The sequence below is a fragment of the Lathamus discolor genome, chromosome 16, assembly GCF_037157495.1.
Source record: "Lathamus discolor isolate bLatDis1 chromosome 16, bLatDis1.hap1, whole genome shotgun sequence".
NCBI classification, from domain to species: Eukaryota; Metazoa; Chordata; class Aves; order Psittaciformes; family Psittacidae; genus Lathamus; species Lathamus discolor.
The window spans coordinates 8528482-8541978 of NC_088899.1; the positions used below are offsets into that span (position 1 = coordinate 8528482).

At 46.4% G+C, this 13497-nt stretch overlaps 1 long non-coding RNA gene across 1 annotated transcript; it reads right to left on the minus strand.

The window, feature by feature from the left end:
• Nucleotides 1-4995: 4995 nt before the first annotated feature.
• LOC136022852 (uncharacterized) lies at nt 4996-11787 on the minus strand. The gene is made up of 3 exons (XR_010616349.1): nt 11653-11787; nt 6298-6387; nt 4996-5092 (listed from the first exon to the last, which is right to left on the minus strand). It is a non-coding gene; the product is annotated as an uncharacterized LOC136022852 (long non-coding RNA).
• Nucleotides 11788-13497: the final 1710 nt, after the last annotated feature.

Below are 13497 nucleotides of genomic sequence, written 5' to 3' on the forward strand. Positions count from 1 at the left end.
TCCCTTTAGCTTCCTCCGTGATTTTTAGACCAAGGACACAAGAAACCCCATTTCCTACACATTTAAACCATCCAGAATAGGGGAAGCCTCAGAGGACCTTTAAAGCTTTATGAATATCCCATTAAACCAGTTTTCAAACAGTGTCATGAACTGGCGTGTATTTTAATGTGTACTTTCACTGATTTAGAGTCGATTAAACTGAAAGCTTTGTTTGAGGGAGTATTTCCCTCATCTTTCTGGCATAAAGAAACACTGCTCAGTTTTTATAGGACAAAATACAGCAGGAAAACTGTGTCACCAGGTCAGTGGCCTCACACTCCTGAGCTCATTCACTGACAGTGTTAAACTCAGACCAGCACTGCCCAGTACAACAAGCAGAAAGTAACTCAGCCCCTGCTCCATTTGGAAGAGCCACCAGCATCACTGCATTAGTGCATGTAGAGTCCCACACTGGGCACCCCCTGATCTCAGGGACTTCTGTAAGACACCAGGTTTTCAAGCACTGATTCTTATCTCCCCTGCAATGTATGAAACCATCCAAGGCTGTGTCCATGACTACTACTGAGAGTAAGTTAACTCCTGAGAGGAATGCCTGTGCCTTCATGGCTGTACGGAAAGGGAAGAGGAGACAGGACTGAGTGTTGAGCTCACAGCTTCCAAACCCCTGCATTCGCAGGATCTCTCCTACACTCCTCTATTCTCCAATTCTATAGCACTTTATGAACAAGCCCAAATGCTCATTCACTAATAACTGATGATGATGATAATCCAATAGTAAAATGCATGAGTTTGGAGAGGGATTTAGACACGCACAAAGCAAACCCTTGTCATGTAACACCTCCAGCTCTGGGTAGCACTTAACTTCAGCCACCCACATCTGCAAGCTGCAACACAAGTTCAGGTGAAGAAGGGACATCTAAACCAATTCAAAAGCCCGTTCCTGGATTTGCAAAGGCAAAACTCAATGTTTAGTTGTGCCAATGCAAGCTTTCAGTTGGCCTGAGCATTGTGTTTGCTCACAGGTAGGACAGCACTCTACTATTGATGTGAATGCTGTTCTGTGAGATTGAAACAAGCATAGGCTAGAGAGGAGTCTGGAATAAAGCAAAACCACGTTTAAACCATAGGATTTTTCAATGAAAAGCTAAATCTGCTGGATTTCAATACTTGCAATTAAAAGAAGAAAAGAACAATACAGAATCCACCCCACTGAAGTGGAATGAACCACCAGTATTAAAGCATTCCTAACAAAACCCTTCAGTAAAGGGCTATAAACCACCTCCTTGAACCGAAACGAACCAAAGAGCGTTTTGATGTGAGAAGCTGGATAATCTGCATGGATTTTAGCTCAAAGCTGGAATTCTTTGGAGCTTTGTGCCCCGCAGAACCTTCCAGAAGGGAGTTTTATTGAAGGGGTGGAGGGAAGCAGTGAGCAAACACTTTCTGCTGCCTCCTTCAGTGTCTACAAAACCCAGTGCCTCTTCCTGCATCAGGAATTAGCCAAGCAGGCTGCTTGCTTACAAAACACTTCATCCAACATGATCCCCCCAGCGCTATCTCCTACCGGCCGAACTAGAACAGACAAGATGGGGCTCTTTAGGTGCCTCGATCTCCCTGCTTGAGAAAGCAGCACAGGGACTGCCTCCAACCCGCCCCTAAACTTCACACTTCAAATATGAAGCAAACCACTTTGTTTTGTCTTCTCTCTGTCTCTTTGGTGCCCAACTAGCCTAGTGCAAGTAGAGGCTGGTCCCAGCTGGCAAAGGGAAGCTACCGAACGAGAGCAAACGATCCCCAGAGTGAGGAGAAGCTTTAATTATGCTCATTTTGTCATGCACGAAAGAAAGCCTCAGGTAAGAAAGGAATAAACAAAACGAACCCAAAATGGCTCCTCCGTGCCCTGAGCGGAAACTGAGGGCTGAAACAGAACAAGAGCTTCCCCTGCAACCGCTCCACTTGAACAAGTGTGGTCCAAACCGTTCCAAATCTGTTCCCTTCACTTGCAGCAAGGAATTTGTTGGGGCTCCAATGTGATAGAAAAACTAAACCTGGAGGATTTGGTGCTTCCAGCTGCAGGGAAATGAGTTAAAATGGCAGTTCATTTAAAAACTAACTGGGGAATGGCAATCATTACACAGAAATCCAAGGAGCCCAGGGCACGCTCGCATTGAGAAAGGCGACTGTTAGTGCTGAAGCTGGAGCCTTGCTGAAACACAAGGATTCTCTTCACAAGGAGCCCTCTTCAATGTCACCCCCATTTCGTTTTAGTCACATTCAAGCCTTTCCAAGGAGGTCTCTTTCTCCGAGCTCCCCATGACATCCCAGTGAAACCAGCTTTCCCCCACTGGCTCCCTCCTATTCAACCTCTTGGTTCTGCTTTTACCTGCCCTGACTGGTTTGGCTAGTTGTAAAAGGAACGTTTGAATTCATGCACCCAGCTCCCCTCCCCCCTAACTCTGAGCAGACAAAACCTGATACGTATAACAAAACCCTCTTTAATCTACCTGGGGAAAGGAGGAGGAAGGGGAAAAGGGGACAGAGTCCTATAGAAAGTTAAAGTTGAGAGGAGAATATTGATGAGCAAGTTACAAAAGGCATTAAAGAAGTCATTCTTCAGGCTAGTTTTAAACCTGGACACTCTGTCTTACCAGGACCATGAACACACACACACGCAAAGCAACTTCAGTGCAGGAAGCACAACCACCTTCGCCCAAACCAAGACAGCTTCAAAGCAGGTAACAAAAAGGATCAGCAGGAGAGCGTGCACAAGAGTTTTCCCTCTTCCGATCTTCCCGTGTCCTGGAAAAGACGAACTTGGAGCGAAAGAGCTCTTCATGGTCAACAAAGGGAGGCAAAAATAGAAGTGTACCTGGAAAAAAAGCAACACGTGGCTGAGATGTGTTAGAGCCTGAAACAAAGAGCTTCAGCCCAAACAGGGAAAAGCAAAGGAGGAAAAGGCGTGTGGTTTTCCCTTCGCAGCCCCAGAGTGCTGTGGCTTGTTGAAGCTGGAATTGAGAAGAGACGGCGGGTGTCTAGGGCTCGTCTTACATGTAGTCCTTCACCCCTCCCTGCGCAGGTGCATTCCTTCCACCCAACCAATCTCCTTCCCTCTAGCTATTAACAGGTGTGTCCTCGGGATTTGGGAGCGGCTGGGGCGAAACCAGCTCCGGCGCAACAAAGGTGGAATTCCTGTTGGATTCAGGTTTGATGTTAGGATTCAACAGTGTAGATATATGCTTAAGGTATGCTGAAGAGTAGAGGCTATGGACAACCAAGAGTTGATGGTGAAGGGGTGTTCTTCTCTTGCCATCGAGTCGATTCCAGGCACTCTTCCATTGCAATGCAATTCCCATATGCCAACAGGAATGCCGTGCGGACAAGGTGGTGTTTTAAACCCAACTGATTGTTCAGCCAAGCAGAATGTGGTTCCTGTTGAAACAGAAATTAGGTTATTAATGGGAACTCTTCCAGGTCATCTGACCCGCAACAGGGACATTGATGGGTTGACGATGGCTTTTCCAAAGAAAAAATGATACGATGAGGTGTGGTGGGGTCAAAGTGAAACAGGGGGATTTAAGTTAGATATAAGGAAGTTCTTTACTGATGGAATAGGCTACCCCATCCCTGGCAGTGTTCAAGGCCAGGTTGGGCACAGGGGCTTGGAGCAAGCTGCTCTAGTGGAAGGTGTCCCTGTTCATGGCAGGGTGTTGGAAATGGATTCTATGCAACATATACAGGGACAATGTAAGGCACAAAGAGAGGCAAGGACCTGCTGAAGGGCATCCACACAGTTTTGCTGGTAAATTCACACAAAAACTTAGCAGCAGCTTAAATCCCATCCCCATGCAGTGATGACACACAAAATGTCTCAGAAAGCCATAAAATCTCCAGCCAGAACTCAGGTCTCCCAATATACAGGCTGATAAAAGCAGAGGCTTATAAAGGTCCATTCACAGGCACCAGGATCGAGATTCCAATGATTACAGGCCACTTCGGCCCAGGTTATTGTGGTATTTACTCCTGGATTAATCTAGGAGGTAGAAACTCTTCCTTCCTACACAAAAAGCTTCTTGGATGTTGGCAAATGGGATCTCTTCTGTGAGATAACCTAATGTGGAAGAGGGGTTCAGGCAGAACTGATGCTCAGCTCCAAGTGTGCTTAGTAACAGTGTCTGGAATAAAGGAAAGCAGAATTAAGGCTGTGGGATTCCAAATCCCATTTTCATCTCTTTTCAAGGAAGTTTTCTGAACATTCTCCTCAATGCCCTGAAAAAGAAAAACAAGTAAAATGTTTCCTCCTTGTTATGGAGGAAAAGCACTCGCATTTCCCATGAAAGATGCAGCTAATGAAACAACAAATGATCACGTTCATTAGCCCAGCTGGCAGAAGGAGTCCCCCAAGACCCAACTTATCCTCAGAGCTAACTCAAGAGAGACTTTGGAAACCTTTAGTTGCAAACCTGGTTTCTCTGCAAGGGGCTCACAGAGTTTGAAGTTTGAGTTTACTGTCACTTGTGCTGGGGTCAGAAACACCCAGGTTTTCAATACACAATTTACAGAGCAAGAGCATTAAGCAGCAACGTTTAATGGGATTCCTATAACACAGCAGAGGACTAAGCTGTGCAATACCTGCTGGTGCCTTTAATGATCTGCTCAGTGGAGTTCCTTTTACAATGCAGCAATAGCAAACAAGGCTTTTTCTGCCATTTGCAGAGGTGAGATTCCTTAAGGGCTTAATCACAGTTCCTTAATCATAAATGATCTTCATGCACCAAGCTTTGAGATTTCATTCATATACTGCACTGATGGATTTATGCTCCAAGTGTGGTCTCTGCACTTGATAAAGCTCCCTGAAGTACAGCACAAAAAAACCATGGTGTATTTTGCACCTTTGACAAGATGAATGTGTGACTTATTACACTGAAACATTCGTCTTTGGGGTTATCAAATCAGTTCAGCTCTATCTGGCCCATCAACACTCACCAGCAAGCCAAATCCCTACGTTCATAATCCCTCCTCAGGTTAATGCAGGTGGTTCAAGTGAACAGGAATCTTTCCCAAATGGCAGTTAGGCAAAACCTGCAGGATTTAACTGGAGGAATACAAATATACAACAGGTTGGGGTTAAGAGGATAAGTATAGTAAAATGTGTGTCCTGGGATGCTCAGTGAGTGGTACCCAGCAGTGTAGCTATTTCCACTTTCACAATACAATAATCTAGGGACAAACATAGAATATAGAATGATTAAGTGTTAAAAACTGTGTTAATCAACTGTGAAGAAGGAAGGAATAAAACCAAGACCCAACCAGGTGCAGTTCACATGTAACTACACCACGGGATGTCACTGACACCAAAAGGTTGGTAGCAAACAAATGATCAAAAGGAAGCACTGGATGTGCCCATGGCTTTGGAGTGGATACAGGAAGAAAGGATGCAAACCTGGTCACACAGTTCAAATTTAAATTTTCTTGTGTCAAAACCAAACATAGGAGATGTTTGTCAGCAGCTCATTTCACAGCCATTCCTCAACAAGCTCCTGTTGAGCAGATCTTCAAACCAGGCTACAAAACACATTGGCCTTCTGATCCAGCATTACAGTTCTTTGCTCCTGGAGCAGCTCTGCACTAAGGGGTCACATCAGTGTAGACCCATAAAGGTGGTTATTTCTTTCATCCGAGGGTGATAGCCATTAGTACCACTTCCTGCATCCCCTCAATCTCTATCATCTCCTTACCTGTACTCAGCAACCCATTGCACAATCCCTACAGTTAAAGGCATGAGATTAAACGTGTGGAATCCTCAGCCCTCCTCTCTGTGTAGCAACCCCCTTGCACTCCACAGAGCTCCTTAACCCAGCCCTGAGACAACCACGGAGCACATGGAGAATGACTAAATTCAGTGCACACAGGTGAGTCCACCCAATGGGTGGCTGATATGTGAAACCCAACCGTGTTTGTGAGAGCAAAGTTCAGTGCAAGGCACCACCTGCCAGCTCAGGAAGAGGAGTCATAGCAGGAGTAACCTTCCATGTCTTAACAAGTTAAGCAAGCAAAAGGAGGAGGGGAGAAGTATATTGCTCTCTGCAGCCTTTGGAGAGGTACAATAACCCAGAGGGGTGGCTCGCATTGCAATCGCACAGCTCAAACATGTTTAGCCAGTGTTAGTGTGTAAGGTCACAAGTCCATTCCACTGTTTCCTTACTGTTCTGAAGGTGACACAAGCGGTGAGCAGGCAAGAGAGACTCATCTGTGGTTATCTGAACACAAAAGAAAGTTTTACAACCTTCTGAGCCTTACCTTTTCTTCCCTCCCCTCTCTGCAGGCATCCAAACCTCACTCCAGACATCCCATCTGCCAGGCTGCCATTGTGTTTCCATAGGGCACAAGCTGGTGAACAAGGAAAAGGTAAGATTACACACACATACACACAAAACCTACACAGAACATGAAGTTGAAGAGCCCCAGGAGAGGCCATCGGTGTCCCATTAATCTGTGCACTGCGTCCATGAAGGGGCCTGGTTTGCAGTGTGTGTATCTGTGTTAACAGCTGGAAGAACAGTTTCTGTTCCAATCACAGCAGAGGGGAAAGGAGCCTAATGACAGTGGATGCTAAGTCCAGTTTCTGAATGAAACAGAGCTCAGGGTCAGGCAGTGACACTGAGCCTCAAGTGATGCTTGTCTGGCCTTTCTGCTCACCTTTTAAGTGGTCTTGGGCACATAATATTTGAGAATCCAACTTAAAAGACCTTCCTGGAGACCACTGCTTGCAGAGGTGCTGAGAACAGCCCTCACTGATCAATGAAAGCACCACATTCCCTCTTTCCCATCACCAGAGTTTCTATCCCATATCTGAATTGAAGCCTACACTGTGGTCATCGGCGTGTCCCAATCAACCCCATCTTCCTCAGGAGTAAAAATAAAGGGTGTCACCAAGCTCGTAAGCAATGGCCAGAAGGTTTCTAACCTTTCCTGCTGGCTGAGTTGCCTGCCCCTCCTCCCTGCCTGTTACAGAGGGCAGCAGTTTGGCATCTGGGCTTGCTGAACTCCCATCTGCCTGCTCCTCATTTGGACACAGCTGAGTGAACAGAAAGAGGGAAAAGGAAAAGGGTTTGGGGGTATGGAACAAAGTCATCTTCAGAGCAGCGAGGCTTTAGATCTAAAGAACTGGGACTCTCACTGCCTTTAAATGGGGGGTTGTGGCTGCCAACTGCCAAGCTGCAGGTACAGATTAGCTTTCATCCAGCCCGGTGTTGTTGGGGCCGTCGCTTTTCTGGCCCTTTGTCTCCTCTCGGATCAGTTCAGTGGAAGCAGGTGTTTTCCTACCCTGCTAATCTCCAGGACATTCAGGCAGGTCCAGCAACGGCTCCTGTGTCCCAGGCAGGTAAATGGAGCCAGGCACTTGGCTGCTGTTAAACACAGAAGCCCTGTTAAATGCTTCTACATGCAGTTGATTTCATGGTGTTTCCCTGTTTGCAGTTCATCCTTACACAGCTCTTTGTTTTTAACATGAGGATTTCCCAAATGAAGTGATGTTTGAGCTGCTTTGGGAAGCTCTGACAGTTAATCCATGGATCACGGCCATGCAATACCAAAGAAGGCCATGGGAAAACCACTGTCTTCTTGCATTATTTCCTAGCCCTAGAGAGGATAGGTCCAGCAGCGCTCATGTATCACACTGCTTCCCCAAATGTGACTGTGCTTGTCTCAGCAGCAGGAATCTGCAGATGCCACCAGCCCCCTAAAAACCCTAAAGGTTTTCCAGACAAACCCCACACAAAGCTCTTTTCTAATCACAACAGCAAACACAAAGCCTGTGCTTGCAGTGGGACACAAGCACTGTCTTTCAAAGCTGTGCAGCCGTAGGTAGTGTGCAGCACTGACTCATGCTGGGTGTCAGATTGTAAGGTATTTTGGTGGCTGATGTGAGCCAGTTCTTTGTGCTCAGAGTTGTTGGAAAGGAGTTTAGCATGGATGATAGTGAAGAGTAGTTGGGCTGGTACAGACCATGGGCTGGTCAAGTTACCCACAGAACTAGAGCAGCCCCAAGGCTCTGTGGATATACCACAGTACCACAGTCTAAATAAAGGCAGCAGCTGAGAATACCACATTATTTTACTGGAATGGACTTTTCCAGACACTGTAGTGTTTAAGCAGCACACACTGTATTGAGATGAGCTCTTAGGCAGAAGTTCTTCCCTGTGAGGGTGCTGAGGTAGGGGATTGGAACTGGATGAGCTTTAAGATCCTTCCCAACCCGATCTATGATTCTATGGCTTACATGCTATTTGCCTATCATGCCTTTCAAGAACTAGCAGCAGTGATGCTTTCCCAGCATCCAAGGAACCTCGGATCATTAATCCAGTTTTCTTCTTCCTGCCCATAAACTCTATCTCTATTAGAACAAACAGTATTCCCTTTCCCCTCAGACCTGCTTAACATGCAGTCACGAACCTCTTGGGCAATGAATCGGCACTGACAACATCTCTGCCTACACAGAGCTGGTTTCAATTCTAACCTACACTGGCAGCAGTTGCCTATGGAGCCGATCCTCCCTACCGGCATCGCGTGACAGTGCTAACACTGCCCTGACTTCACCATCACCCTGTGCCAGGAGTGAGCATGAAAGGGAGAGTCAGCACTCTTTAGTGCTGCCTCCCAACTGGCTGTGCATTGCTCTGAATCACCAGCACACAGCACACCGAGCCGAGCCGCTTCCTTCCCCTCCCATCACACTTCAGTGCGTGTTGTAACACCTTTAATGTCCCTGCTTCTCTCAATTCTCTCAATCCTGCAGCTGATGCATCCACGGGGAGGGGGGGGGGGGAGGTGGAAACAACCTCGCTGCAAGATGTCTGGATCCACAGCACGATTTGATGTTGGCTTTGTGAGGTCCTCTCTGAAACTACACATCCAAGAGAGGAAATGGTTAAGGATACAGCTGGCTGCAGTCCAGTTATAACGTTACTATATTAAGTAAATAAAGCTAACATTAAATTCAGGTCAGGAACTATTTGTTCAGGGTCAGGTGACTCCAGCTCAGCTAATCAGCCAGACACACCTTGCCTTTTGAACAGTCTCCCACGTTAGAGCTGCACTTCAAAACAGGTTTGCTGCAGATCCAGTCAGTGAATTACAGCACAAACACCCACAAACCCGAGAACAATGGGTGCAATTTTCACTCCTAAAAGCAGGCAAACCCCAGGTTACAGCGAGAGCAGGGACACACCAACCCCAGGGAGCAGGATCTGGTGCAGAGGCAAGTGCGAGTCCCAGGATACATCATAAAAGCACCATAAACCGGGCAGAATGTACCATAAAGGAGCCAATGTTTAGATCACTGGCAAAAAGAATCCACCCATCTGAAAGCTCACTCACCTCAGATGGCGTTTGCTACATTACTGCACTCAGACCTGTTCACACTGGGGATGAGCAGGTATTTGATCATCGGCTTCAGGAAAGCATGCTTAGGCTCATTGAGTTCATAGAACCATAGAATGCTTATGCTTGCAAAGGACCTGGAGTCATTACCCAGCTTTGGTACAACTTCCACAGGCCACTTCCTTCCCAGGGAATTCACTTCAAGGCTGTGAGCCATAGCATTGCTCAATCCTCTATGGCACTTTGGAATCCTTCCTGTGAAGTTCAAAGCCCTCTTGAGCCTTCCTGCCTAGGACCACAAACAGCATCCTGCTCTCCCCAGCTTGGAGCAGGGTAGTTCTAAGTGTGACCATGGTATCCAGGCAAGAAATGGCTTTGATACTTGTATTGCATTGTTTCCTTAGGGATTGTACCATGGAACTTTTAAAGCCCTTATAGAAAGAGATGCCATTTGAAGAAACAGAGACTTGGCTTCAGCCTTTCTCTCCCATCCTCATTTCCACTGACAGTATATCCTAGCCCGCTGTGTATCACTGACATGCCAACTACCTCAAATCCTTGTGGATAAGCAAATGTCCTGTGTGCAGCTGAAACCTTGGTTCACACCCACAACACGGACAACTGCAGTTCATGGTGTATTTCCTGCCTGTAACTCTTAAGAGGAGGAAGAAACATCTTTCCTCCTTGAGAATCTACTCAAAGCTTTTGGTCTACGTTGTCAGATAGCAGAGACTTTGGTCGCAGCCCATCTTACAAACACTGGCCATTACATGATGGGGATACATCTTGGTTCTCCCCTTGCAAAAGAGCTAAACACTGTCACTGGTACATTCAGAGCTTTGATCCTACAATGATGAGGCAAAAACCCCAAAGAAATAGCCTTAATTCTGGCTTAAAGCATGAAACCCATCAACTCTGACACATAAATCCATGCTGAGCAAACAGGAGATCGTCTTCCTGGTTGTTTCCTGATATATTTTTCCCAAGTCTGATACAACAGACTTGTTTAAATCAACAGATTCCTATGGAACAAACCCAGTTCTGACACTGATTAACCTTATGCTTTGAACAGCAAGAATCAGCTGCATTTAGGTCTGAGTGCTGAGAAACCTTTCAGAACTGGCAAAAACTGTGTCTTCTTTGTCTTATTCCACAGGCAATGCTGCTGTTTTTCTGTGTACAAGTTATTTCCCTGGGTTGGGCTGAAAACACACACAGAGTGTTCGATTTCCAAGTCTCAGGTGAAGAAAGGTGCCTTCATGCTGAGGCATTTCATGTGCTGGTGTCTGTTGGGGGCAGACTCTCCACTGAGTTAGCTTTGAAGAAACCCTTTGGTCTGCAACAGTAATGAGTGGCCTCATTTAAGCTTCCTGTCTGTGGCTGAGCCAAGCTGGAACTGTTCTAGCACCAAGGGCAATGAGTAGATCTTATGGTTTCTCTCCTTGTTTTAGGGCTGGGCCAGAAACCACAATGCTCACCTGCTTTATGGCTCAGATCCAGCATTCCCCAAGACCCTGTCTGTGTATAGAAGACCCACATCCATCTTCCGCACTGAAAGAGCAGTCAAGTGCATGGACAAAAAGCCATGGAATAGCCACCACTTCCAGGTGGGAAGTGAACACCCAGAGCAATGCACAGAGCCTGGCCTATGAAAAAGTCCTCGTCACAGAAATGGGATAGTATATAACAGAAGGGAATATAAAAATCAATGTACTAGTAACACACATAGGAACCAAAGAGATTCTGTTATAATTAGATTATTAGATGTGCTTTTCCAATCTCTAAACAACATTACTCTGTGAGTATGCTGCACAGAGACAGTTTCTGTAAGGGTCAGTCATGGCTGACTGTAACCCAGGGTAGCATTTTGCTCTAAGAAACAATCTGTTAGACTGGGAGCATCCATGGTATGGAACAGACCATTCACAGTGTTTGGTCACCTCCTTGTGTGCTCAAAGACTCAAAATTCAGTCAGAATTACTCAAAGAACCCACACAACTTCAGCCCAAAGGTGCCAAATACCTTTGCCATTCATGTGACACAGGCAGAGGGTTTGAGTTGTGAATACTGAAGAACATCAAACCCAGATGCTGTTTTGTAACAAGACTTCGTGTAAGTTGTCAAGAGCCTGAGTTTCGATCTGAACCTGTCTTTAATGTGGAAACAAAGATTGTGGAAGCCCTATTCCATCCATAGCAATCCACCTTCTCTATTGCATGTGTCCCTTCAGGCTCCTGCAACACCAAACATGGGCAGTGTCTTTTGTACATGTACCTGATGGGATGGTGCTCCTGTTCAACTCCATGAAATGAGGTGTTGTCCATGGCCCTTCCTGTATTTGAAAGCAGGAGTCAGGGTGTGTCAGAGCCACCTGCCCAAAAACAAATGTCAGGAATTACTCATTCAAATCACAAGAGGTGATGGCAAACAGGCGACTGCAAACGAGATGCCAGGCCTGCACAAAGACAGTCACGTTTCCACCTCATGTAGTATCAAATACACGCAAAGGAGAAGACATCAGCATTACCTCATGGCAGCAAATGGTGCACCCCATTAGCTAGCAAAGCTCTGAGCTCTGGGGTTATCGGGGGGGGGGGGGGGCAGTGATAGCAAAACAGCTATCGGATCCCTGTAGGAGAGAAGGCCCATAGTGCAGGATGTTGACCCTTGGGATGCTGTGTGCAGTCATCCAGGGATTAGCAGCCTTGTGAATCAGTGTGTGGGGTTCTCAGGGAACACTTTGCAGTGTCTCAGCTTTGCTGCTCTCGTAGGCAGGTCTATCCTAGCAGCACCACTTGGGAATGCTGTCCCCAGCACAGACATGCCACCACAGCAGGAAATCCCTTCTCTGACACAAACCCTGAGCATAGATGTGCTGCATCGGGGCCACTGTCAGCTACAAATCATCCCCCTTTGTAGACTTGGTTTGCACAGAGGAGATCATTTCCACTGGGATTGTTTCAACTCCAACAAACTGTCCAGCTATTAAATTTAAACCACCTTTTATCTCTGATACTCACATCTGTTTACCTGCTCATGCCAGTGTTGCTGGCAACTGCATCTGTTTTCTATCTATAGGAGGCCTGGGTAAGTGAAATCAATTCTGTAATGCTGCAAGATAGTCCCTGCCTGTGAGATGCATCCCCCCTAGGCAGGCAGGGACATGATAGATGTCAAGTAGCCAAGCACATTTCAGTGCCTGCGAGCACACTTATCTTGTTTCCAGCAGCAGATGTGAACTCTTTCAACGGCCGGTGCCAAGGCCTGAGTAACTGGAAGATTATGTGAGCAAACACAAAAGGAAGGTGGATGTGATGGGGTTTCCTTCCTGTGATACAAATACACTGGTTTCCCCAGACAAGCTCATAGACAGACAGGGTGAATAGAACAGAAATCACCTACTTGTGGGAAGAAGGGGCTGGAGGATGACATGGTGTTTTGTGGGGTGTTGGAAGGATGAGGTGGCAGCAAGGACTAGAAAGACCAAACTCACAGCTATAAACATGCTACATAGTGAAAACAGAGGATGGCAATAATCATGACCAGCTCCTCCTGCTTCCTCCCCAGGTGAAATGTGGATGAATCCTATGAAATGAGAATTTGTGGTACAACTCCAGTAGCAGCACTGCAGCAGCATCAGATCTTCTGGACAGGCAACAAGCCAATGAGTTAAATGACATTTCAAAACCACATCAACTTTGCATGGATAATTCAAATGAGGAGAGTGAGCACTGCTTCACCGGCTGCATGTATTTGAATGCCAAATGGTACAACAGTGAAAACACAACAGACTGACTCAACTGAGCAGATCCTAGGACACTGTAGAGGAAAAATACCACAAATTGTCACCAAAGACTCAGCAGTAGGACACTGCTGCACAGTGACCCTTCCACAGGGCCTTACTTGAGTGTTGAATGGTAAAATTGGTTAGGAAGAAAAGCACTTCAGGATGGTTTTCCTACCTACTTCAAGGTGGGGAATCATAGAACCATAGATTCTTAGAGACATAGAATGGTTTGGGTTGGAAAGGACCTTAAAGTTCATCCAGTTCCATACCCCTGCCATGGGCAGGGACACCTTCCACTAGAGCAGGTTGCTCAAAGCCCCATCCAACCTGGC